Here is a 25,322-nt window from a genome sequence, read left to right as displayed (position 1 = left end):
TTTTTTTCAAATATTATATACTGCTGTTATTTAGTCTAAAAACTGCCAAATCATCCCTATCAGATGATAAACCTTTAAGCAAGTTAGTGAGATCCATTTGTGGGTCAGTCTCCTGTGTATTTACTTACAAAAAAGAAAAACAGTAAGCTACAGTTGGACTGTGATATTCCCCAAGTAATAGTTCATTATGAATGGTTGTCAATAATGAATGGCAATCCAAACAACAGTACTTTAAGTATATTGAACACATATACAAATAAGGACGGTGCCGGCCACTGCCTGAATCTTCAATACCAAATACTCGTTCAAAGCACTGCTAAGTCCACTGTCCAAGTACCAAAAATAATATAGCCACTGCTTTCTGACTATATCCAAAAAGACTGAGGAGAGTATTAGCCCCTGCTGAACCATATGTTACCAAACACAATACGTGTTGATTAACAAAATTAATATACATATGTTGCCCAAAGTGATGTCAAATGTGGACAATAATAGCTCCTGCATTCGATTATAACATTCCTCTACTAATCCAGCAGTGCTATGCCCACAATTTGAAAAAATAAATCAAAATGTATCTTCATATAGCTTAAAGACAATATTCGCCCCTGCATAAAGTAACTGTATAACCAAGGTGCGAAATATTATGCAGTGCTAAGTCCTAGGTGTCTGGTCACCTTGAGTATACCTAATTAAAGATTGTTAGTTGCCATTCAATATTCTAATTTAGGCAGACAATTATCCAGTCCAGCATGTAACTTGTTAAACAACAAAAAAGTGAACCCAGAATGGATGTTTAACTTCCAAAGGTATACCTTATCTATAATGCCTAAAATTCCAAAGAATGAAACCCCTGGTTTGGGGATGCCAAGTTATCCCAACAGTAATATTTAAGATATTAATTTAAGAAGTCTCTGAGAGAGAGAGAGAGAGAGAGCATTCTGTCTTTGACCTGACATCAAGATCCACTCACCACATTTGCCTTGCTGCTCTAATTAAGTGTACTAAAGAATAGTATAATTCTCTTACATATAGTCAGGAATATAGGAAAGCTTAGGGTAGATATTTTTCTGTATTTATTTGAGACTCTATGTAATGTTTTTAAATATTTTGTGATGGAACTTTTCTGTAAATATATTAGTATTGTGTTTGTTTTTTTGCTTGTTAAATTTAAAATATTTTGTTGTCATTTGAGTAGAGAGATGTAAGTTTCTGAGAGTATTGTATATGTTTAGCGGTTTTGTTAGGGGTTATTTTAATAAATTCTTGTTTGTATCTTGTGTTGATAGTAACATTACACAGCAAGTCTGGACACCCTTTGTTAAGAGCTTAAAGTAGCTGATAAGGAGCTGGCTGGTGGCAGTGATAACTACCTTGAAGTCTGGGCAAAAGGAAGCCTAGCTAGTAAACCTGTACCGACCTTTCTCAGGTGTAATTAAACTCAAAGAGTGCGTGATTTCTTGCTAGGCAGGGACACAAAGCACTGGTTGGACAGAGAGGTTTCAGGAGGTCTTGGCTTGGCTACTCAGCTGAGATCTCAAATGTATAGCTATGCCTGTGGAGAGACTTACTGGAGATCTGGATAAAGAGGGAGAAAGCAGCCCTAAATTGACTGTGGTCTCTGTGTTCTCTTAAGGGAAATTATACTTCAGGCAGAGAGCTGCGTCTGGAAATACTGTGAGTATACCTGTCATCCTCCCATTGTACATTCCCCACAGGTACTAGAGGTGAGGATTGAGGCTTCCTAATTACTGGTCCAGTGGTGGGGTGTCACAGTCCTCATAAGTATGGATATTGTTGAACCAGTTCATATGTGGGTACATAGTGTAGAGCTATTGCCTTTGTTTTAGGTTCATTAAAATTTTTTACCCTAAATAAATGTGAAACTGTCTCAATATGTTCCATAGCACTGTAATGTCCTTTACTGGTTTTTGTCAGGTTTAAAATAATGCAAATACAGCCAGCTTTTCTTGACTACCATACTCATTACATCATTGAATTTCTGAGTCCCTTATTTTCTTTGCCATTGATTTTAAATATAATGGAAATATTGATTTTAAATATAATGGAAATAAAGGGGAGAGAGGACACCCCTGCCTGATTCCTCTGCTCAAGGAGAGGTTATCAGAGTGGACCCCACCCACTTTATTTTTTTCCTCCTATCCCTCATATATCCTCCTAATTGACCTTAATAATTTTATCAGTGAATTAAAATGCTTCTATTGTTCTGCTCATAAGTCCCAGCTTACTCTGTCAAATGATTTCTCTGCATCATGACCCACCAACAGTGGTATTTTCTTACATTCTGCTTCCCAGTGGATTATCATTGTTCTATTAATGTTGTCAAATGTTTGCCTTCTCTCCACAAAACCACACTGATCCATATTGCTCAATTCTGTCATCACATTTGCCATTCTTTTAGCCATTATAGACAAACACTTTATAACCATGGTCTAGCTTTGAAATGGCACTGTAAGAAGCTGGATCCAATGGCTCTTTACCCTCTTTAGGTATTACAGCTACTGATGCTTTCTTCTAGGATGTTGGTACTTCTCCTCTAGAAATACTGTTAAACAACCCTTTCCCAATCTTTTTCAGCTTTTTCCCTCCGAGGTTCCAAACTTCCACAGGAATGCCATCTATTCTTGGGAACTTTACTGTAGATTGGTTATAAATCACCATTTTTATTTTATTTCCACCTATTCTGTTATTAATTGAACCTCCTCTACCTCTAGGTTTGGCATTTTTAATTCTTCCATAAACACTTCCATTTGAACCTTTTGTTGATTTCCATGTTTCTCTGCTTGGGTCTATATTAGAACACTGAATTTTTAAAACATTGAATGTTCTAATATCGACCCCTAGTCAGCGAACACTGACAATATCGAACATGCAGAACACCAAATTTTTTCCCATGGAAAAAAAATTGCTGTTCCGACACACACACACACACAACACAAGCACAAAAAACAAACAGCAATCCACACACATTTCTAAAACATCTAACTCCTACACTAAACTGTACATACACCACTAGCTATTCACTTACCTTAACCAAACCCTAACCCTAATAAGGTCCGCTACTATACATCACCTCACCTGCATAACCCACCTACCCTGTAATCAGTCACATAGTTGCACACTTACCTGACAATAACTCTAATCACCTAACTGCATAACCCTCCGTCCATACAATCATTGACACTTACCTGATCCTGACCTGCCACTTTCAACAGTGCTGAAAGCGATGCATAGAATTGGCCAACCAAATTTTTCTCTTTAGGAAGAAATTGGTGTTTCTGTAGTTTTTGTTTGTTTTTTAAAGCCATGAATAGGGGTTACATAGGGATATTCAAAGTTGTGGAAACTTTGATGTTCTAATATAGACTTCTGCTTTTATACAGGTTTTTATAGAATTTCCAAATATTTTAATTTCTTGTACAGATTCTGTCATCCTTGTTATAGGCTCCTTAAGCTTGGTAACAGCCCTTTCTACTTTCTGTTGCCTGAGTCAAGCTAAAAGTTTTTGTGCTATAGAGTTATTTAAAAAAAAAAAACAGTTAACAGCACTTTCAAAACTCATGCATAGTGTTGAGGTAATTCTTATTTTCTGTTTGGCATTCTGTGTTGTTTTTCCTTCTGTTTCTGTGAGATTCTCATATTTTTTGAAAAATTTAATATTTGTTGTCTCTAAATAATTCTTGTTACTTCTTAACCACATCTCCCTTTTTTTTATTTACAGCCTATTTTTAAACTCCACTTAATTCTATCCCACCCCTAGCTATATTTTGAGAATTAAGTTATATCTTCTCTAATAGCTCCTAAATAATTTCCACTACCCATTCCTTAAATTCCTCTTTTCAACAGAATGGTGGGAAAGCACCCAGTGTCTCATTTTTATTTCATTACCTTGTGTTTTTATTTTAATTATTGGTGCATGACCTGAAATAGTTATTGTGTGTGCAGCCAGACCTTTAATTAAATGCACATATTCCTGTGAAATGTAAATTGTATCTAGCCTAGCCAAGTTTTTGTATCTTGGGGAATATGTAGATTCTCTCTGAACTTCTAGTACTGAATTCATATCTTCCACACCAAATATTTTCATAAGTTTAAATCTACCCTCCATTGTTATATTTCCCTACTGGACCCTGCAGACACATCTTCACTATTGCAAACCAAATTCCAGCTCCCAGCTATAAGTAATATTCCTTGTTGAAAGATGACTTTCTCTCAGAATTTTCTTAAACTCCATTATAGCAGTTTTCTGTGGAATATAAACACATGCCAGTGTAATCTCCTTTGTCAGTAACCCCTTAGTACTACAAATCTACCATTACTGTCTTTTTATCCTCTTCTATTACTATTGGAGCTACTCTTGCAATTAATATAAGTAATTCTCTCTTCCTTTACCCACTGAATAACCATCTTGAAAACCTTTCTTTATCAAATTCACATGTTCAGTTCTTTCCAATTGCGTCTCCTGCAGCATAGCTATTTGCAATCTACATTTTTTAATTTTGTTCACTACGCTTTCTTTTTTGTATTTATCTGTGAGGCCATTAACATTTAAAGACATTATAGAAAGCGTCATATTCTTGAGAGATTATTATTCCCACCTTTTATGTATAACAGCCTTTTGTTAAATGTCTAGTTTTGGTTTTTGTGATACATGCATGTACTGTTTGGCAGGTTAATCTTTTATACAGTTGTTTCTTGTCATCTCCATTTGAGCTTATGTCACATCTTACAGGACTTTTTTATTGAAAACTCACAAAGAAAAATACAACCCCCCTCCATTCCCCCTTAAAACCTATTAACTTAATAAAACACAAAACTATGTACATGTTCATCGTGTTTCACTGTTGCAGTAATGACTGTAGGGTTCTCCCCTGCCGGCAGCAGTCCTCGGTCGGCCAGAATCCCAAAGTCTGGGTCCGGCGTCGGCTGTTCAGCCATGCTCCCTGACATCAGAGCGCCAGGAGTACAAAGCTGACAGCCGATGCCATGTTCTCCAGTCTTTCTTGTCGTGCGGTGATAGCAGTTCACAAGTGCCGGTCGGCTGACTCCTGACAATCTTTTCTGAACAAACTTCAGTCCGAAGACTTTCTTCTCCTACTCAAAGCTAAGTACCCCATTGGGGAAACTTTTTTCTTGCTCCAGTCCGATGTCAGAAAAAGTCAATAATTGTATTTCATGTGGGAAGCAAATATCTCATAAGGATTTTCATTCTTACTGTATTCCTTGCTTAGGCCCTGACCACGACAGAGCTAGTTGTCGGTTTTGTGCTAGATTCAATCAACGTACAATTAAACAAAGGTACGATTTTGCATTTCATTACTTCGGTAGGCGTTTTAATTACAAAAGGTCTTCGGATACGGTTCTGGCTACCGAAGTTCACAAGCGACGCAAGGACAAAGACAGGCCTCAGAGGTCCAAATCTGACGATATTGTACAAGCAAAGCCAGCTTCAGGTTTGGCCGTCGTCAGTGAGGCACTTTTGCAGCCCCTGTCATCGGCCATTTCGGAACCGATGACCGAAACGGACTCGCACGAGGAGCCAACTAGGCCTTTGAATATTTCTGTTGCAGGACCTTCAGACAATGCTCCTTCAGATGGGTCCAGAGCCGCTTGCTGGTACTGGCTTCCGAAGGGGGTTTTAGGCCTACTCAGCTTCTAATAAAGGCAAAGGCAAAGACTCCTTCCAAATCAAAGACTGCAACACAGGCCTCTTCTGATCCGGCTCCCAAGTCACAGAAACAGTTACTTAAGATGGCGGAGGACTTACTTACTATGATTAGGGGTTCACATCCCCCTCCAGATAAAAGGCCAAGGCAGGAAGTTTATTATGACTCCTCTGATCAGGCTTCTGTTTCTTCAGTTTCTTCTTCTGACCAGGAATATTCTTTCCCTCCTTATGAGGATTCTGATGCTGAGGAATCCATTCCTTCAGCTTCTCCCCCTGAGGATTTCTCTTTTGGGGAAACTTTGCATGAAATGAGGGAACATTTCCACTGGGAAGGACAGGAGTATTCAGAATCTAAGAAAAGACTAAGGGATTTTCTTCTTCCCCAACATAGACCCCTGGCTATTCCTCCTATTTTGAATATTGTGGATGATGCTTTTTCGGAGGCTAACTTAACCCCTGACTCTCTTCCTCCAGCTCCTGTTAAGCCTGACAGATATTACAGGGTTCCTGATTCCCACCAGTTTTTATACAAGAACCCTACTGCTGACCCTGAAACCATTTCTCAGGGTCCTAAGGGAGTTAAGGCCGCTTCTGCTAAATACCCCATTTCCACTGAGAAGGATTCCAGATCTTTAGAAAGATGGGGCAAAAAAGTGTACAGTTCTGATACTTTATCTATTAGGGCTTTAAACTGTCAGTTTCATATGCTGAAATACCAGCAATTTCTCCTGTCTGTTTTAAAACAAAAGCTAACTTCCATTTCTGCCTGTGCAGATGATAAGGAATTACATGACTTAATGCATGCCACTGAACAAGTTGGGAAGCATGGTTTACACTGTGGATTTGATGCCTTGGAGGCTTCTTGTAGGGCTGCTGCCTCTCGCACAGTAATTAGAAGGCATGCATGGTTAAAGGAACAAAATTTGCCAGATCAAGTAAAAGCTAAATTATTGGATGCTCCTGTTCAGCATAAAGTTTTGTTTGGATCTAAAGCTGAAGAGGTGATTAAAAAGATGGAGGACAAGGCAAAATCCATGCAGTTAAATATTTCTTACAAGTACAGCCACCCAGATTTAGTAGGAATTGGCCTACAAAAAATTGGTCCTTTCCCAATTCAGACAGGCCTCAGAGGGGTAGATACAGACGCTCCCGAGGAAGGCCTCAAACACAAGCCTCTTATAGACCAAGACAGTGGACAGCTTCCACCCCTAGGGGAGGAGAGGACAGGTCGCAAGCTCATAGAAAACAGACTCAATGACTCCCTCTCTTGGGCTGCAGGAACTTCTTGCCTGGAAGCCCCTCTCGGAGGAAAACTTTCTCTTTTTCACCTAAATTGGACTCATATAACCCAAGACAAGTGGGTTCTGGATGTGGTTTCAAGAGGTTACAAATTCCATTTTCATACCCTACCAAGGCCAAGCGGATGGCCAGATCTTCCAAAACATCAGTGGACAGAGGCCTTAAACCAGGTGGAAGCTCTTTTGGCTATGAAAGCCATAGAACTAGTTCCACTTTCGGAGATGGGACAAGGTTTTTACTCAAGGCTCTTTCTAGTCCCCAGGAAGCAAAATTCATGGAGACCCATTCTGGATCTGTCAGTCTTGAACACTTTTCTAGAGATACCAAAATTCAAGATGCTTACTCTACAGCTGCTACTTCCAATGCTGACCAAAAATGCATGGATGGTAACTTTGGATTTAAAGGAGGCATATTTACACATTCCCATCAGGCAGGAACGCAGAAAATACCTCAGGTTCAAGGCCGGATCGAGGCACTTTCAATTCTCTGCGCTGCCCTTTGGATTGTCTACTGCACCCAGGGTCTTCACCAAATGCCTGGCTCCAGTAGTAGCTTATTGCAGACTCAAGGGAATTCAAATTTGCCCTTATCTGGATGACTGTCTTATTCAGGCAGACAGCAAGGAGGTCTTACTCCAGCATCTACAGTTTATTCAGAATCTTCTCAAGTTCCTGGGATTCACTGTAAACATAAAAAAGTAAAATTTGACACCCTCACAGCAGGTAATTTTTCTGGGCGCTTCTCTAAACACAACAACCCAGATGGCATTTCTGACATACGAAAAACAGTTACAGCTGGCTTCAACTTTCAAATCCTTGGCAACTTTAACTCAGCTATCTGCAAGGAGATTCCTGCAGGCTTTGGGTTACATGGCCTCCTGCATCCTTCTCGTACCATATGCAAGACTACATATGAGGAAAATACAGTGGTACCTAAAAAGTGTATGGTCTCAGCATTGCCACAGTTTAGACATACTGATCTCTGTCCTGCCTTGTCTTCAAAAGGAATTCCTTTGGTGGTCCAAGGCATGTACTCTAAACAAAGGAAAACCCTTCTGTCTGCCTCCTGCTACTCAAATACTAACCACGGATGCCTCAGATTATGCATGGGGAGCCCATTTTCAGGGCAACTGTCTGCAGGGCTTATGGACAAAGGATCAGAAGCACCTGCATATCAATTTAAAGGAAATGTTAGCCATTCAGAAAGCTCTATTGGCCTTCAGGAATCTTCTACAACCAGGACAACTACTGATACGGACAGACAACACCACAGTCATGTGTTACATAAACAAGCAAGGGGGATCTCATTCCTACCCCCTTTGCAGACTAGCCATGGATCTATGGAACACAGCTCTAGCTTGCAATCTGGACCTTCAAGCTCAGTTTCTACCAGGGAAGCAAAACTTACTGGCAGACAGTCTGAGCAGAAACCTTTCGGACCCACATGAGTGGATGCTGGACACGAAAATATTCAGAATGATAACAGCAGTCTGGGGATGTCCTCACATAAACCTCTTTGCATCCCACCTCAATCATCAACTACAGATTTTTTGCACCAGGAATTTCCATGAACAAGCTTGAAAAGTGGATGCACTATCATTCAGTTGGAGAAACCTCTCAGGATATGCCTTTCCACCTCTTCCTCTTCTTCCACTGGTATTATTAAAGATCAAACAGGACAAGCCCAAGATGATAATCTTGCTGGCCCCAAATTGGCCTCGACAGTTTTGGTACCAAACTCTGAAAAACCTATGTCTGGAGCCCCTTGGGTTTTGCCACAGACTCCGAACCTTCTGTCCCAGCACCATGGTCAGGTTCTACACTCCCATGTCAGAACTCTCAGCCTGGCGGCCTGGTTAATCCAGGGTCTTTTGATTCATTCTCTCCTACCCAAGCAGGTTATGGATGTCATTTTAGAAGCCAGACTTCCTAGCACTAGAAAATCTTATGCAGGAAAATGGAAAAGATTTTGTTCCTGGATGCAGGCTCAGGATTCTGATCCTCTTCTTCCTAACATTCCTTTGATTTTACTTTACCTGACAGATCTCTTGCATAAGGGTCTGCTATTTCCGCTCATTATAATACAGACCCTCCAATCTTTTCCCACCAGCTCATGAGACAGTTTCTCAGAGGAGCTAAGAACTTAAGACCTCCTAGATCTCCTCCCATTCCTGCTTGGGATCTCAACTATGTTTTGGAAAAGCTCACCTTACCTCCTTTTGAGCCTGCTGCCTCTTCTGACATCAAGTTTTTATCTTGGAAAACAGCCATCCTGTTAGCTCTGAGCTCTGACCTCTGCCAGGAGAGTTTCAGAGTTGCAAGCTCTTATGGCTGTGGAACCTTATATTATTTTTCATCAAGACAGGGGGTCTTTGAGGACTAATCCTACTTTCATGCCCAAGGTGGTTTCCAAAGTGGCTTTAAATCAAACTATTCACTTGCCAAATTTTTTCCCCACTACTCAAAATAAAGGGGAAAGGATCTTACATTCCTTGGATGTACACAGACAACTACATTTTTACCTGGACAGAACCAAGGACATCAGAAAATCAGAGCAATTGTTTGTTTCATATGCTTCAAGTACCCAAGGTAAAGCCATTTCAAAACAGACCATTTCTAAATGGATTGCTCATGGAATCAGATTTTGTTATTCACACCATGGAAAGCAAATCCCAGGGAGTATACAGACTCATTCCACCAGAGCTGCTGCCACCACTTCAGCTGCCTTCCTCAGGGGAGTTCCTACCAAAGACATTTTGGAAGCTGATTTTTATTAAAAGTTTTGTATTTTTCAGAGTTGCCAGAGTTCTTCATTCAGCCACTCGTAACTTATTTGAAATACTGCCTGCTCCTCCGTGTTTGGTACTTCACTACGATACTTTACAGTCTTGTGTTTTTTTGGTGTAGCACCATTCAGCAGGGACACTGACCACTATATACATTTTGGAAGCTGCAACTTGGAGTTCAGTGCATACTTTTTCAAAGCACTACAATCTACCTCTCTACTCTAAGTCTAGGGCAGGCTTTGCTTCTGCAGTCTTGCAGGGCCTTTTAGCCACCCCTTCTACTTTATGACCACCTCCCTTTCATTCTGCTTTGGGATTCTACCCTACAGTCATGACTGCAACAGTGAAACACGATGAACATAGTACAGTTGTGTACACTTACCATAAATGTAGATGTTCGAGTGTCTTCACTGTTGCAGTCTGGGTTTCCCTCCCTCCTGTCCCCTCTTATTTTTACTTTTGTGTGGTTCCTTTTTTCACCATTCTTCTGAGGTGTATTTGCAAAGGATATGGAACCTTACTCATTTTGGGACTCCTGACATCTGGGGCAAGAAAAACTGGAGAACATGGCGTCGGCTGTCAGCTTTGTACTCCTCGCGCTCCGACATCAGGGAGCATGGCTGAACAGCCAACGCCGGACCCAGACTTTGGGATTCTGGCCAACTGAGGACTGCTGCCGGCAGGGGAGAACCCTACAGTCATGACTGCAACAGTGAAGACACTCGAACATCTACATTTATGGTAAGTGTACACAACTGTACTATCTTCAAATACTGAAGTTTTACCCTCCTTATAGGAACAAATGTTCCAAACTGACAGACAGACACACAGACTCTAGCTAACCTAAAAGGTTATCCATGCTAATGTATGGTATAACCTGTGGTTATATTAAGTGCTGTCTGGTTTTGTCTTAAATTTATAGCTCTCACGGCTGGGAAAACAAAACATTTGAATGCTTTCAGAAAAGATTTTCTCCAAGCCATTTTTCTTTATCAGATTGTCTGCTAGAGACATGAGAACCAGACACAAAACTGTTTACTAGAAAACAAGCCTGAAAACATTCAATATTCTTTTTCATTTACTTTCTCTTAAAACATGTTACTTGTTACTAAATTAAGCTAATGACTTTAACCCAGTCACTTCCCTATGCAAGAATGAAAAAAAAGCAGTTTTTTTTCTCATGGTCTTTTAACCAGATCTTTTTTTTTAACATTGCAGTGCTTACATTTCTTAAAACTGCACAAGGAAGACAGAAGGAGGGAAAAAGACACAAAAAGAAAAAATCAGGAGCACCTATTCACGTTAGTATCCCATTACACTTAAAAATAACTGAAAACAAAATTGTTTTATAACATGTAGTGAAAATCATGCACCATTCAAATAGTACTATAAAGAAAAAAATATTTTACTTACAGTTAACTCTCTCCCTACTCCTGAGTATTTTTCTGAACATTAATGACATGAAGTAGGGCATATGTTTAGACTCCCCTACAAGTTTAACAAACTCAAAAAAAAAATCTAATATTTAAAGATTGTTGTGCTCTGTCATGTTTCAAAAATATAACTATTGCTTTGTAATCCCACATTTGCCAATTTCCAAGTTACTGATTTTATTCTCTAAATGTTAATGACATGAAGTAGGGCATATGCTTTAGAGCCCCTACAAGTTTGACAGAGTACAATAAAGTCCAATATTTCCAGATTTCCTCCTCCTATCCCTTTTCATGTCCTTCCCCCAGACACTGTCTCTGCTTCACTTCCAATGTACTCTGGATTATTTTAGTCAACTCTTGTGCACTTCTCCCTCTCAAGCATTTTCCATTGAAACACTGGAAAAGGTTTCACTGGCACTCTCTCTGTGGTCTTTATTACCAGAACTAGAAGCAGAAACTGCTTCTGTTTCACAGCTCAGTTTTTGTTGGACAAACTTTTGTACTTCTTTAGCATGCACTTCATCAAAAAATTTTGTTCCTCCAGGGAAAAATATTTTCAAAATAGATGGGTACAGCCGTTTTAATCTCATGTCTGCTTCTCAACATTCCCTGAATAATGAGATACATTTACTCCTCTTCTACCTGGTGTACAATGAGTAGTTATTCTTCACAAGCACTCTGCTGTCTCCCACTTTTAATATTTTGTCCTTCTGCCACAGTGTTGTCAGAATCAACTGCGTCTGTTAGTAATATTGCATCTTTACTACTAAAGGTCTAGGTTGTTTTTTCATAGCTATGTTTGGACCATACATACAATGTGCCCTTTCAATTAACAATTCCTGTTGTGGAATACAAGTCCAGTTCCATATTTGTGCTTTCATAAAATGAATACAGTCTGTTCCTTCCAGCTTCTTGGGTAGAGCAGAAAATCTATGGTTTCCCCTATGTGCTCTGTCCTCTAATTCTATCATTTTTTGAAACATCTCTTCTTGTGCAAAGTCTTATATTTAGCCAGCATTTTCTTCTTTTTGACCTCTGAGTTTTGCAGTTTTATCACCTTATCTGAATATCTGTTTAAAACTTCTTCCATTTTTTCCAGCCTTTTATTGTTTGAGTTGATGTACTCCTCCCATCAATGTTTCATTTATCTTAGTCAGGTCTGTGTGCAGCTGCCTTTTACTGTCCTCTAGGTAACTGGAAGTCATGTCTGGAGCTTGCAGTACTTTTTTCTGAACAGCTACAGTACTTTTCCCAGTTTTTTTATCACCTTTTGTAGCTGATTTTCCTTCAGGTCATATTTCTTTTTTCCTGGCATTCAGGGAGTGCAGTTACTAGCCAGTTACTGAAATATACTCAGAAATCTAAGTCCAATGGCTTTCACTGATAAGTTTCTGTTTTCACACTGGGAGAGTTAGAACTAAGCTGTTACTCAATAAGCAGCTATCATGGAAGCCCATGTCATCTGAATTTCATACCATAACCACAATCAAAAGAAAGAGATGCTGGCATACATGGCTCCAAACTACAAGCACAGAGAAGTGGACATATTTGTGTCCATTTAGAAAGCAATGCATCTTATATGTGTGAATTATTATTCCAAGTTCCCTGAAGTAATCAAACTGTTAGACATGCCAAATATAAATTTGATGAGGACATTAAAATCATATCTGACAATGGGTCAGAAATCTAGAATGTAGAAGATCTGTATGTAGATGTTAATTCAAACAATGTGCAGTCAACACAATCCTCAGACTAAGGGATAAGTGGAAAGAACTACTCAAACCATTAAGTATCTCATCAGAAAGAGCTGTAGTGAAAGTTATGAGGATTACCATTTTGCAGTTTTGGAATATAGTAATTTTCAACTATTGGAATTCAGTATTACATCAGTTCAGTTGTTGATGGGTAAAGGTTAAAATACAGGTTACCTACTTAATCTGCATTACTGATGCCTGAGAATCTATGTCAAGTGAAGGACTTGCTGGAAGGATAGAGGCAGGAATACTACTGTGAATGAAACTGTACTGTACAAGTCCTCCAGACCTTCACATTTGAAAGATAAGAAAGAATGGGAAAGTCCACAACCTGCAACTGAAATAGATGGTGAAGCAGCTGAAACAATATCCTATATATTCCTTTGGAAAAATACTAAGCAACACAGGACAAATCATAGAGATTTGTTTAAGATAAATGTGCTAAAAATGAAATCCCATAAATATGAGAAACCAGTATTGTCACAGATGCTCTTGTTGCAAGAAAACAGAAGCCATGAAATGATGATAGACAATAGTTGCAGAGATGCATCTATACCAGCTAAAACAATGGTGATGGTATTACCAAAACTGAAAAAAATGGGTCAATGTGGTTTTGTGGAGGGAGGTAAACATTTGACAATATTAACAGAACAATGATGATCCAGAAGGAAACAGAGTGCAAGAAGACCCCACTGTTGCTGGTGCGTTTTGATGCATAGAAGGCATTCAATAGAATTGTTTACAGATAGAATAATGGGGTTAATCAGGAATATATATGAAGAGTCAGAGGCAAGAATCAAAGTGGGAGAGTTCCTCTCTAACAAGCTGACTTTGAACACAGGGCCCAGACAGGAGTGTCTTCTTTCTCCTTTGTTATTTGCTTTACACTTAGAGCCACTGCCAAAGTAAAGAAGTGACTCACAAACTCAAAGGTACACCTGGTACATTACTCAATAAAAATAGCCTTATTTGCAGATGATATTTGTACTTTGTAAGCTCAGAAAAAGATATTTCAGTATTGTAGAACATTTTCAGACAGTTGTACATTTTTGAGGATATAAAATAAATTAATATAAAACAAGGGCTATAGTAGTAAACTATGTTGGTTTAGCAATACCCATGTTTATGAAGACATAAGATTAAATATTTAGGTGTTTGGTTTAAAATGATTCTATTCAGGCAGCTGAGGATATGTGGGAAGAGATTAAGCAAGACAGAATACAAACACTGGGAAGTTGAAAGTCCTTAACTATGGATATAGACAGTAAGGCATAAGCAGTGAAAATCTTTCTAGTCCCTTTGATATTATACACAAGTCTGGCATTTTTTTTATCAAAAAGAGAAGCTGTGGACCATGTATATTAAAGAACTGAACAAATTTTCCTGGGACGGAAAGAGAGACAGTTTAACTGGATACATTGTTTCTACTAACAGAAGAAGGTTGTTTAGGATTACCAGATTTGAAGAGACACTTTAGTTCTGCACGGTTAAGGATCATATGAATAACACAAGCAGAAGACTACATATCAATGTGGAATGAAATTATGTTGAAATGGGGGAGGGAAGGGGGTTCACAAAATAAAAAGAGTATGACTTTTGGAGAGCAGTAATCACACAGAATAAGAAGTTATGTACCTACCATAACGTTCCATGTTAGTTGTCTTCTCTCGCCTTCTTTCTTGCTTGATGGGTTCAGAGCCGATCCCTCGGCTCCGACTCGGCACTTGCTAAGCTCGAGAGTCACTTTTACCAGCTCGAGGCAGCCCCATATCCCATGATGCAAGGCAGTAAGTACCCAGATCTCGTTTGCTGACAAAGGGCAAAAGCACCAAGCATAAAATACTTCCCAAAGGAAGAAAGAAAACTTACAGATGGAAGAAGGATCAGGTCTGAATGGTCTTCAGCATAACAGTTTCTTATAACAAGGTCTGTCCAGGCCAGGGGGAAGGAGGGAGGGTCGCAAGAAAGAAGGCGAGAAGACAACTAACATGGAACGTTATGGTAGGTACATAACTTCTTAATGTTAAGTTGTCAATCTCGCCTTCATTCTTGCTTGATGGGACCGGCCCCTAGCACCTCTATCCTGGGTGGCTCAATGGAACAAACTCTTGAGGACTGTAGAGCCAAAACTGGCTCTGTCCCTGGAGGCCAAGTCCAATTTGTAATGGGAAACAAAAGTGTGAGGAGTGGCCCAAGTGGCCGCTGCACAAATAGTGTCCAAAGGAAGTCTAGCTTGAAAAGCTGTAGAAGTAGCTAAGCTCCTAGTTGAATGTGCTTTAGGTTTTGAGCACAGCTGTTTTCCCCTGAGCATATAAATTTCAGAGATGACCGAAGAAAGCCATCTGGACAAGGTCACTTTAGAAACAGGAAGGCCTTTTTTATTATCCGCATAGGAAACAAAAAGTTGATCAGATTTTCTAAATTTTTTTGTTCTGTCCAAATAATATCTAAGTTGACGGTGGACATCAAGTTAATGTAGCTTTTGTTCAGCTCGGTCTGAATAGTTTGGGAAAAATACAGGGAGATCAATGGATTGATTCAAATTGTTCTTTGAAGCGACCTTAGGTAAAAAGGTTGGATTAGTTCTCAAAGATACTCTGTCTTTATGAAAAACCAAATAAGGGGGTCGAACCGAAAGAGCATGAAGTTCAGACACCCTCCTGGCAGATGTAATAGCCACTAGGAATAAAGTTTTCCAAGAAAGATATTTCAGGGAACAAGAAACAGCTGGCTCAAGGGGAAGAATCAAGGATGTCAGCACTAAATTTAGATCCCACTGAGGAGGAGGATTCCTGATTGGAGGCTTTAGTAGGAAAATTCCTTTCAAGAAGGCCCTGCAGAGCCTATGGGACATAATATTATGATCTGCTATCCCGACATGAAAATTGGAAATAGCAGCCAATTGAACTCTGACTGTGGAAGAAGAGGAGCCTGCATGAAAAATCTCCGCTAAGAAGTCCAGGACTGCCTGAACAGGGGCAGTAAAAGGATCAATATTCTGGGCCTTAGCCCAATAAGAGAAACGCTTTCCATTTGCTTGTATAAATCCTCCTGGTAGAGGATTTTAGCGGTTACTATGATGTCTCTAACTGGGTTAGAGATCAAAGGAAGCCTGGCTAAGGAAGGAAGTGGAGCAACCATGCTGTGAGGTTAAGAGAAGGGATTGACCGGTGCAGCTGACCCGATTGGTGAATCAGAAGATCTGGCACTGGGTCCAGATGCCACGGCTGCACCAAAAGGTGATGATGGAGGAACGGGAACCAAACTTGTCGAGGCCAGTAAGGGGCAATGAGAATCAATTTGGCTCTCAAAACGGTAGCTTTCTGGATCACCTGAGGGATCAGAGGAAATGGAGGGAAGGCATAAAGAAGTCCCTGGGGCCAATCCTGGGTCAGAGCGCCTCTGGGGGGATGGCCTGATAGAGGGAAGAGGCTGAAGAAGTCTGGACATTTGCTGTTTTGGGGAGTAGCAAAAGATCGCAACATGGACGACCCCATTCCAGAAAAATCTCTTCCGCTATAGATTGCTTGAGAGACCACTCGTGAGGCATGAGAATAGCTCTGCTCAATCTGTCCGCTACAATGTTGGTTTTCCCAGGGATATGCGTTGCTACCAGAAACCGATGAGAGGAGATCGCCCATTGCCATAGTCTGAGCGCTTCTCGACACAAGGGGTAGGACTTGGTTCCGCCCTGTTTGTTGATATACCAAACTACAGACATGTTGTCTGTGTGGACTGCAATTGTCCCTACGGGAAGAAAGTCGTTGAGGGCTTGCAACGTTAAAAGCACTGCTCTCATCTCCAGGACATTTATGTGCAGATGGTACTCGAACGGCTGCCACGCCCCATGAACCATCCTGCCCTGATAATGACCCCCACCCGATCAGGGAGGCATCCGTGGTGACAGTGGCTATCGGGATGGGGTACAAAGTACCTGCCTTGGTGAACCTGAGGCGATGTGATCCACCAAGCAAGATGCTCTTTGCATGTCTGTGTCACCAGAATCTGGTGACGCATTGGAAGTTGCTGGTATGACCATTGTGTGAACAGCATCCACTGAAGAAGGCATGTAGAATCGAGCCAGGGAAGAAGAGTAATGGCCGCAGCCATGAGGCCTAATACCTTTAGAACCATTCTGGCCTGTACTTTCTTGCTGGCCAGAATGATCCTGACATGACTCTGAATGTCTGAAACTCTTTGATCTGTAAGGGTAGCTGACATCCGAACAGTGTTTAAGTTTGCGCCTATGAAGGTAATAGACTGGCAGGGCGATAAGGATGACTTTTCGGGTTGACTGAGATGCCCAAATGAGAACAAAGGTTTATTGTGTAATCCCTGGCTTGTATAAGCTGATGCCTGGTGGTGGCTGACAGGAGCCAGTCGTCGAGATACGGAAACACCTGGAATCCTTGACGTCTCAGGTGAGCCGTGACCACTGCCATGCATTTGGTGAACACTCTGGGGCTGTAGTGAGACCAAAGGGCAGGGCTCTGAACTGAAATGACTGGACCCCAGCCGAAGCGGAGAAATCTCCTGGAGCGTCTGTGAATTTTGATGTGATAGTACGCATCCTGAAGATCTATTGAGCACATCCAGTTGTCCTTCTGTAAGAAGGGCAGAATTGACTGAAGAGTGACCATTCGAATCTTGTCTTCCTGACAGACTTGTTGAGTCTGCTGAGATCCAATATTGGTCTCCAGTCTCCCGTCTTTTGGGGACCAAAAAGAACCTTGAGTAGATTCCGGCTCTGAATGGTCTATTGTAACTGGCTGAATGGCTCTTTTGCAGTAGCTTTGAGACTTCTAACTCTGCAATTTCCCTTAGACCGGTGGTACATCTGAAAGGGAATTTGAGGGAAGGGACTTTCCTCGAAAGGAATTATGTAACCCTTGGATATGATCGACTGTACCCATCTGTCTTGAGTGAGGGAATGCCAGGCTTCTGGGTACAGTGATAATCTTCCCCGACTGCCTCCAAGGAGGGACAGCCGGGCAACATCTCAGGGATGCTGAAAGGGCTTGTCAGAGAGAGGCTCTCTGTTTCCCTGGTTTTCGGACCCCTCTGCCTCTAGAGCGGTGTCTGTTGTTGTTACCCCTCTGCCTCTAGGGGTAAACTGACCACGTGAATCCGGGCGTGACTCCTTGGGATTTACGGAACCACATTTTCCCACCCTTCTGTCCTTTGGGATAAGGTCTAGAAGGGTGGAAAACGGACTCCAACAGCAGAAAGAGTCTTGCCGTCCTGTTCGCACCTGGTCAAGGTTTCCTTCACCTGAGGGCCAAACAAAGCTGACCCATCAAAGGGAGAATTTGTGAAGGACGCCTTAAAGGGATCCGCAAAATCACATAGCCGCATCCAGGCTTGGCGTCTAAGAGCCACACCTGTGCCTGCGGCTCTACTTGCTCCATCCGCAGCATAAGATATTAGCCGCATGGAGGAGTTTGCAATGGAATTGAGGGTTCCTAGCTGCGAAGCAATTTTTTCTTGAGCCCCTGCAGCTGTAGGATCCTGAACTACCTCACCCAGCTCCTTAAGGATATCCCTCTGGAGTCTGGTGAAGTGACATAGGTAATTCAGCGAACGCATAGCAAAGGTCGCTGAGGAAAACATCCACTTACCGTATCTATCCATGGTCCTAGAGTCCTTATTAGGAGGATGGACGGGTACGGAAGGATCTGCAAGTTCCTTTTTGGTGGCCGCAGCCACCACCATGGCATCAGTGGGGACACCCTTAGTGAGGAATTGCTTGTCACACGGGGCAGTGATAAATTTTGAAGGCCTCCTAGGGACTGGCTCTACAGAGTCAGGAGCTGCCCACGCCTTTCGTGCAATAACCTGCATAAGGGGTCGAAGGCGGAGACACCCAGGAGGTGGAGGGCCGAGATCCAAACGCCTCTAGGTATACTGACTCATCCTCAGAGGGATTGTTGGTGGGCCAGTTTCCCCTCTGTTTCAGGAGTTCTAGGATGTCTGAGAAGGAGACATCCTCAGAGGGGATCTAGGGGATCCCTCTGACTCATCAAAGTCAGTATCCAAGTGACAGACTCGGGGAGTCTACATGCTTCCTCTTACAAGTCCTCTTCCTAGGAGGATCTCCCGAAACATCAGGAGAATCCTCGGAAGAGGGGGAAATTCCCAATGGGGAAACCTGAGGCGGAGGATCTCTGGGTCCTGTAGCAAGAGAAGTGGCAGAGATGTCAACAGGTACTATAGAGGGAGGAGCTACGGAACAGACTGCTGACTGATACCAGTGGCCAGTACACTCTTCATCACCTCGAATGCTCCCTCCCAGGCAGGTCCGAGAGAACCCGCTCCGAAGAGCTAGGAACTCCAGGAACCACCGAGAGGGAAGCCTCCGAGGCAGATGTCGGAGCCGAGCTCACCAAGGCCGAGGCTCCAAGGGGAAGAGCGGGTTCGGACAAGGGTCCGATGCCACTCACCCCTCGGAGGAGACCATGGAAGCCCGACCACCGAATCCCTCTAAGGAAGGTCTCAAGAGGAGATAAGAGTAGAGGCTGAAGGAACAGAGGGGGTATCCGTCCTCCAGCCGTAGCAGTAACCATTCCCGAAGACTCCAACTCCAAGCTCTGGGGTAGAGTTGAAGGAGGAACTGTAACGGGGTATGGACCAACAGTCGTCTGTTGAGACGGACTATGTAACATTTGGGCCAGTACCTGTGACTTAAGTAATCTACTGACCACTCTCTCTAGGTCATGATCTGACAGTCTGGATGACCTTGAAGATCGGCTCCGATGGCTCCGTTCCGATAGAAGAGGTGAAGCCGGAGCCGAAAGTATCGGCTCCAAGGAAGGAGACCTCGACCTCTTCCTGGAATGAGCCATCGAAGCCGATACTATAGATCCTGTCGGAGCCGACTTCTCAGAGCCGACAGGAAGCCTCGATGTATCGGCTCCAGCCGGAGCCGATACAGCCACCAAAGTAATGGTGTCGGAGCCGATCGGAGCCGACACCGATGCCTGTGCCACATGGGTGTCAGAACCAATCGGAGCCGACACTGAAGTGGTCGATACAGATTCGGCACCGATAGCCATCGGTGCCGAAGGCTTTGTTAAGCCAGAATCGGCTCCAGCCGGAGCCGATCTCGACTCGGAACGAGTCGGAGCCGAGGCCGCAGGCTTAGACACAGAAACCTGGGCCTTGGAAGATTTAACTGATTTAGATGGAGCCGACTTAGCCGGAGAGCCCTCCGGCTTAAGAAGGCCCCTAAGGATCAGTTTGTTGTGTCTTTCCTGCAGGACTCTCTGGCTGAAGGAATGACAAATAGTACAGGAGTCCTGCAGGTGAAGAGGCCCCAGGCAATACAGGCAAGAAGTGTGACCGTCTGTCAGAGACATCTTCTGACAGCACGAGTCACACTTCTTAAAACCTGAGACCCTCTCCTTTGACATGGTGCTTACACAAACACAAACACACACCAGTCAAAAAATTAACTTAAATAAAATACCAAAAGGTATTTCTATAAACACAGACACACACCCTAACAGGGAGGGGATGGGATGGGTAAAGTTTGACTAAAATAAATTAGAAAAGACAGGGATTTTCTGTCACAAAAAGTAAATAATTAACTAATAACTAATAATTAAAGGTTTTTTTAGAAAAAGGGGCTTAAATATTCAAAAAGTGAAACACTTACCAGGAGCTGGTAAAAGGAGGACCTCATAAGCGAAGCGGCAAACGAGATCTGGGTACTTACCGCCTTGCATCATGGGATATGGGGCTGCCTCGAGCTGGTAAAAGTGACTCTCGAGCTTAGCAAGTGCCGAGTCGGAGCCGAGGGATCGGCTCCGAACCCATCAAGCAAGAATGAAGGCGAGATTGACAACTTAACATTGTTATATTTACAAAGAAGCATAATAGTTTGAGAACTTAGGTAATATTAGAAAGGAAATTTTACCACCAGAAGTGACTGCAAGTAAAGGCAGGGAAGACAGAGAAGAGGAAGCTATAATTTACTGAAACAATTTAGAAAGAAACCAAGGTATTATGAGCAATTACAGAGGGAAAAGGTCATAGAGCAGGATAAATCCAAGCAGAAGTTTGAACTCATCCTACTGAAGACTGCCTTCCATACAAGGAAAGGCAGAGTACAGACAGAGAAAGGGACACGGGAGTGTTAAATGAAACATAAGCTCTGGATGACTTTATAACTGAGTGTAAAACAGAAGCTGTGGTTAAAAAAGGGATGATTAGTAGAGTGCAAACAAATGCATGATAACTGTAAGAATCAACCAGAAGAGGTTAGAAAAATAAGGAATTGAGCATGGAAAGGCAATATACAAAGAAACAAAGGGAGGATATTTGCATGGCTCCCAATTATGCAACAAAATCTAGAAGGTTTAGGATTTTTGCATGGCAGTGTTTGCATATGTATTTTTATACCTCCACAAAACTTCAGATAACTTATCTATAGGTAGACAGCATTTGCTAGAGATGTGATGGTAAAGAAAGGGCACATGGGAATATGTTTTGGGAAATGTAATAAGTTAACAGATATTAGAAATTGCCTACAGGGTACTTTGTAACAAATGCTGGAAAACAAAGTATTTTAACCAAGGAAATTATTCTTTAGAGCTGAAATATAGATACTGAATTACTTAGATGCAGTAATGTTTTACTGAGCTTAATAGTGCTGACTGACAAAAAGGAAATTACTAGGAAATTGAAATAAAAAAATAAATCCATCTGTAACAGAATTACTGAATGTAAATGAAATAAAAAAAGAAGGTGTGATCTTTAGAAAAGACAAGGAGTAAACTAATAGAAATAAACAATCTGTGGGAACAATATGTACAGAATAATGTTCTTTTCAAGGAAGGCAGGACTTGAGTAATCTATGTAATGTTAAACTGAAGACAAAAATTATATCTGTACAAAGTGTACAAATTAAAAAAAAAAGTTTTTATGTCATAAATGAATGCATATTCATGTCCCCAGTCTATATGTGATGTTAATAAAGATGTTTAGAGAAATGAATACATAAGACACAAATATGACTCCATCAGAAATTCCCTCCTTGACCTTATTATCAACAATAATTCTAATAAAATGTCTTCACTTAGTTCACCATCCAGTATTAATAATCACATCAACTTTACCATCTCTCACAGGAAAGCCAACCACCTTCATAGGTTCATAGGTAGGTACTAGGCTATCAGCCCAAGGGCCTAAGTAAGCCTAGCCAACAAGGTTCCCTGGCTTACGTCACCCAAGAAAATTATTTTCCTGTGCCTCTGTTGAGCAGAGCCACAGAAGTGATTCCCGGGGTGTATTTCCTATTTCCCATCCACTCATCAAGATTTTTCTTGAAGAGTGCTAATGAGTAACTTTGCTTGACATAGATGGGTAGCTTGTTCCAGGGTATGGGAAGTTTCTGGGCCATGAATCTATCCCTCCAGCATGTCTTGTTTATTGTGGTGAGAAGGTTTCGGTCCCTAGAGCCATTAGCTTGGAGGGACTGGGATTTCTTTAGATGCAGCATGTCCAGCAGCTCTGGGTTTGACATAGCTTTATATGTTAGGCAGAGATCACCTCAGAGTAGGGGACATGCTACGGAGTAAAGCTGGAGTTTTTTGAGATGGTCAGTGTAAGGAATCTGTTTGAGGCCAGTAATCCTCTTTGTGAGGTACTTCTGTGGCCTTTCCAGAAGGGGCATTGTACTCTATAATGGGTCTAATGAGTGTCGAGTAGAGGGGAACAATGACCTCTTTTTTCCTGGATGAAAACCCTTTTATGATGAGGTGTGCTATGTAGAAGGACTTCCTGACTTCTGTGGCAATGTGATTATCAAAGGAGAGACTACTGTCCACCTGTGTTCCAAGGTCTCATCACATATTCGTTGCTAAGTAGACTGCTGCCTATGTGGTAGTTCATGGGTACAGAGTTTTTACCAAAGGAAATGACAATGCACTTTTTGGCACTGAGCTTGAGGCCATGGCTCTAACACCAGGCATCTGTCTCAGTGAGGCCCTTCTGTAGGATGTCCACATCATTTGGGGACTCGACTATGGCTCCTAGTTTGCAGTCATCTGTGAACTTCATTAGCCAGAGGCCTTCTGTGTTAGCTTGTATTTCAGAGAAGTAGATACCAAACAGGAGAGGTCCCAGGACTGAACCCTGTGGTACTCCACTTGTCACTGGTTTGAAGTCAGATTTGGAGTCTGCAACCTTTGCAGTGTGGGTTCTGTCAGTGAGCCAGTTGGCAACCCATCTTGTGACGTAGGGATTTATACCTAGTTTAGTGAGTTTAGCTATAATTCCAGAATGGGGGATGGTGCCAAAAGCCTTGGCGAGGTCAAGATAGGCTGTGTGAACCACCTTACCCTCATCTACGGCTTTGGTGACTGCCTCAAAGAAGTTGATCAGGTTCAGGAGGTATGATCTGCCTTTCACAAACTCGAACTGGGTGGGGTCCAGAGTTTGGAGGTTACCAATGTTTTTGTTTATGAGTTCCATGATGATATGTTCCATGGCCTTGTAGACCAGGCTCATCAGGCTAACAGGGTGATAGTTCCTGGGATCAGTGGTGGCTCCCCCTTTGTGGAGTGGGATAACTGTTACTGTGCGCCATTCAGTGAGCACAAAGCCTGATATCAGGCTGTGATTGAACATGGTGCTTAGGTGGGGAGCCAGTTCGTTCTGAAGTTCATGTAAAATGTAGCCTGGGATGTTGTCCAGTCCCATGTATGCTGTGTTTTTGGCTTTAGAGAGTAGAGCTTTTACCTGCGTAGTTGTGATTACAGGGATTCTGCATTCTTCCTGTATATATATGGGCCCTTTATGGGGTGAGAGGGGGGTAAAGTTAGCACTGAACCTATCTGCCAGGATGTTGGCAATATCAGTTGGTTCTGTAATTTTCGTGCTGTTCTGCTGTAACTCAGAGCAGATCTGGGTGTTGCCATTAAGATTCTTGACATAGCTATAGAATGCTTTGTGGTTGTCCTTAGAATCAGTGGCGATTTTTTCATAGCTAGCTTTGGAGGATCTTATATGGGATCTCAGCTTCTTACTGAGGCTGACCAGGGAGCTACTCCACTCATGGGATTTTACTCTATTTTGCAACAGTTTCTTCCTTCTGTTGTACAGTTTGTTTATGGCAGGGGGACTACCAGATTGGCTTCCTTTTTTTGGAGGATAGCGTCTTAGTTCTGCTTGGGATAGCATGATCCATGCACTCGTGTAAGTGCTTATAGAGTGCATTGTGTAGGATTCAGCAGTCATAACTGTATTGTCCATCTGCATAGGTGTCATGAAGTTTACCACTTCTGTCTTAAGAAGCATGAAGTTGGCTGTGGAGAACTTTTTTACTGTGGTTTCCTTAATGGGGGGTGGGGGCGGGATGTGGATATCTAGCGTGATTAGCTTATGGTCGGATCGGACCAATGAGAAGTTGACTTCAGGTGTGGAACACCAGTCACTCATGTTGGTAATGACTAGGTCTAGGATACTGTTGCCCCTGGTTAGGGTGTGGATAATTTGATCCAGGGCATTGGAATTTAAGAATTCCAGAAAGCGTTGAGCGAAGGAGTTGGTACATGAGTAGTTTTTCCAGTTAATGGTGGGGTAGTTGAAATCGCCCATTATTAGGGTGTTTGGTTGAACCCTAATATTTTCCAGTGTATATCAAGACAAGAGCTCAAATTAAAGACCTTTGGGTCAAAAGCCCAGTGTGACTCCAATAAACCACTTTCTGCTTTTCACCAGTGATGGGACCTGCACTTTCAAACCAGTGATGCCAGCACTGCTGCTAATCTCCTCTTAGACTCAATCACCACCAAATCCTCTACATTAAATACATTAGTAGACCAATCAAACCTCAGTACAACAATATGGATGTCAACGGAACTGCAGTCCCAATTTAATTTTAGAGATGAAGTAATGCACAATTGGAAAGAGAAAATTCCTTGGAAGTTAAAGGACAGCTTTAGTTTCCTTAAAGATACTGAAAAAAGGTGCAATAAAGCTGTCTATTTTCTTAACAAACAAGACATCCTTTTTAGAAACCCAAAGTCAACTCCATTAGCAAAAGCTCTGCTCACTACACCTTCACTTCCTGTCTCAAATGGTCCAACCATTCCTCCTTGTTACTCCTTTTCATACTTCATTCCCTCAGAATCAAATCCCTCTAAAGTCTCCATCTCCATCATATCCTCAGACATTACCAAATTCTGCTTAAAAACACTTTCAATGCATTAATGAGCTTTGTCATTATATTATCCCTGGTATGATGCTATCTCACCTTGGTTTATTAATCAATGAACAGATTTCATTCTAAACCTACTACTGGTCTCCCAAAACACCTTCTTCAGTACCTACAAAACCTGCTGTCATATAACTAGCCTACAAAA

Source organism: Protopterus annectens, chromosome 6.part0 (assembly GCF_019279795.1).
Source record: "Protopterus annectens isolate FY-2018-M chromosome 6.part0, PAN1.0, whole genome shotgun sequence".
NCBI classification, from domain to species: domain Eukaryota; kingdom Metazoa; phylum Chordata; order Ceratodontiformes; family Protopteridae; genus Protopterus; species Protopterus annectens.
The sequence above is the reverse complement of the archived record's forward strand: the minus strand, read 5'-3'. Positions refer to the sequence as shown.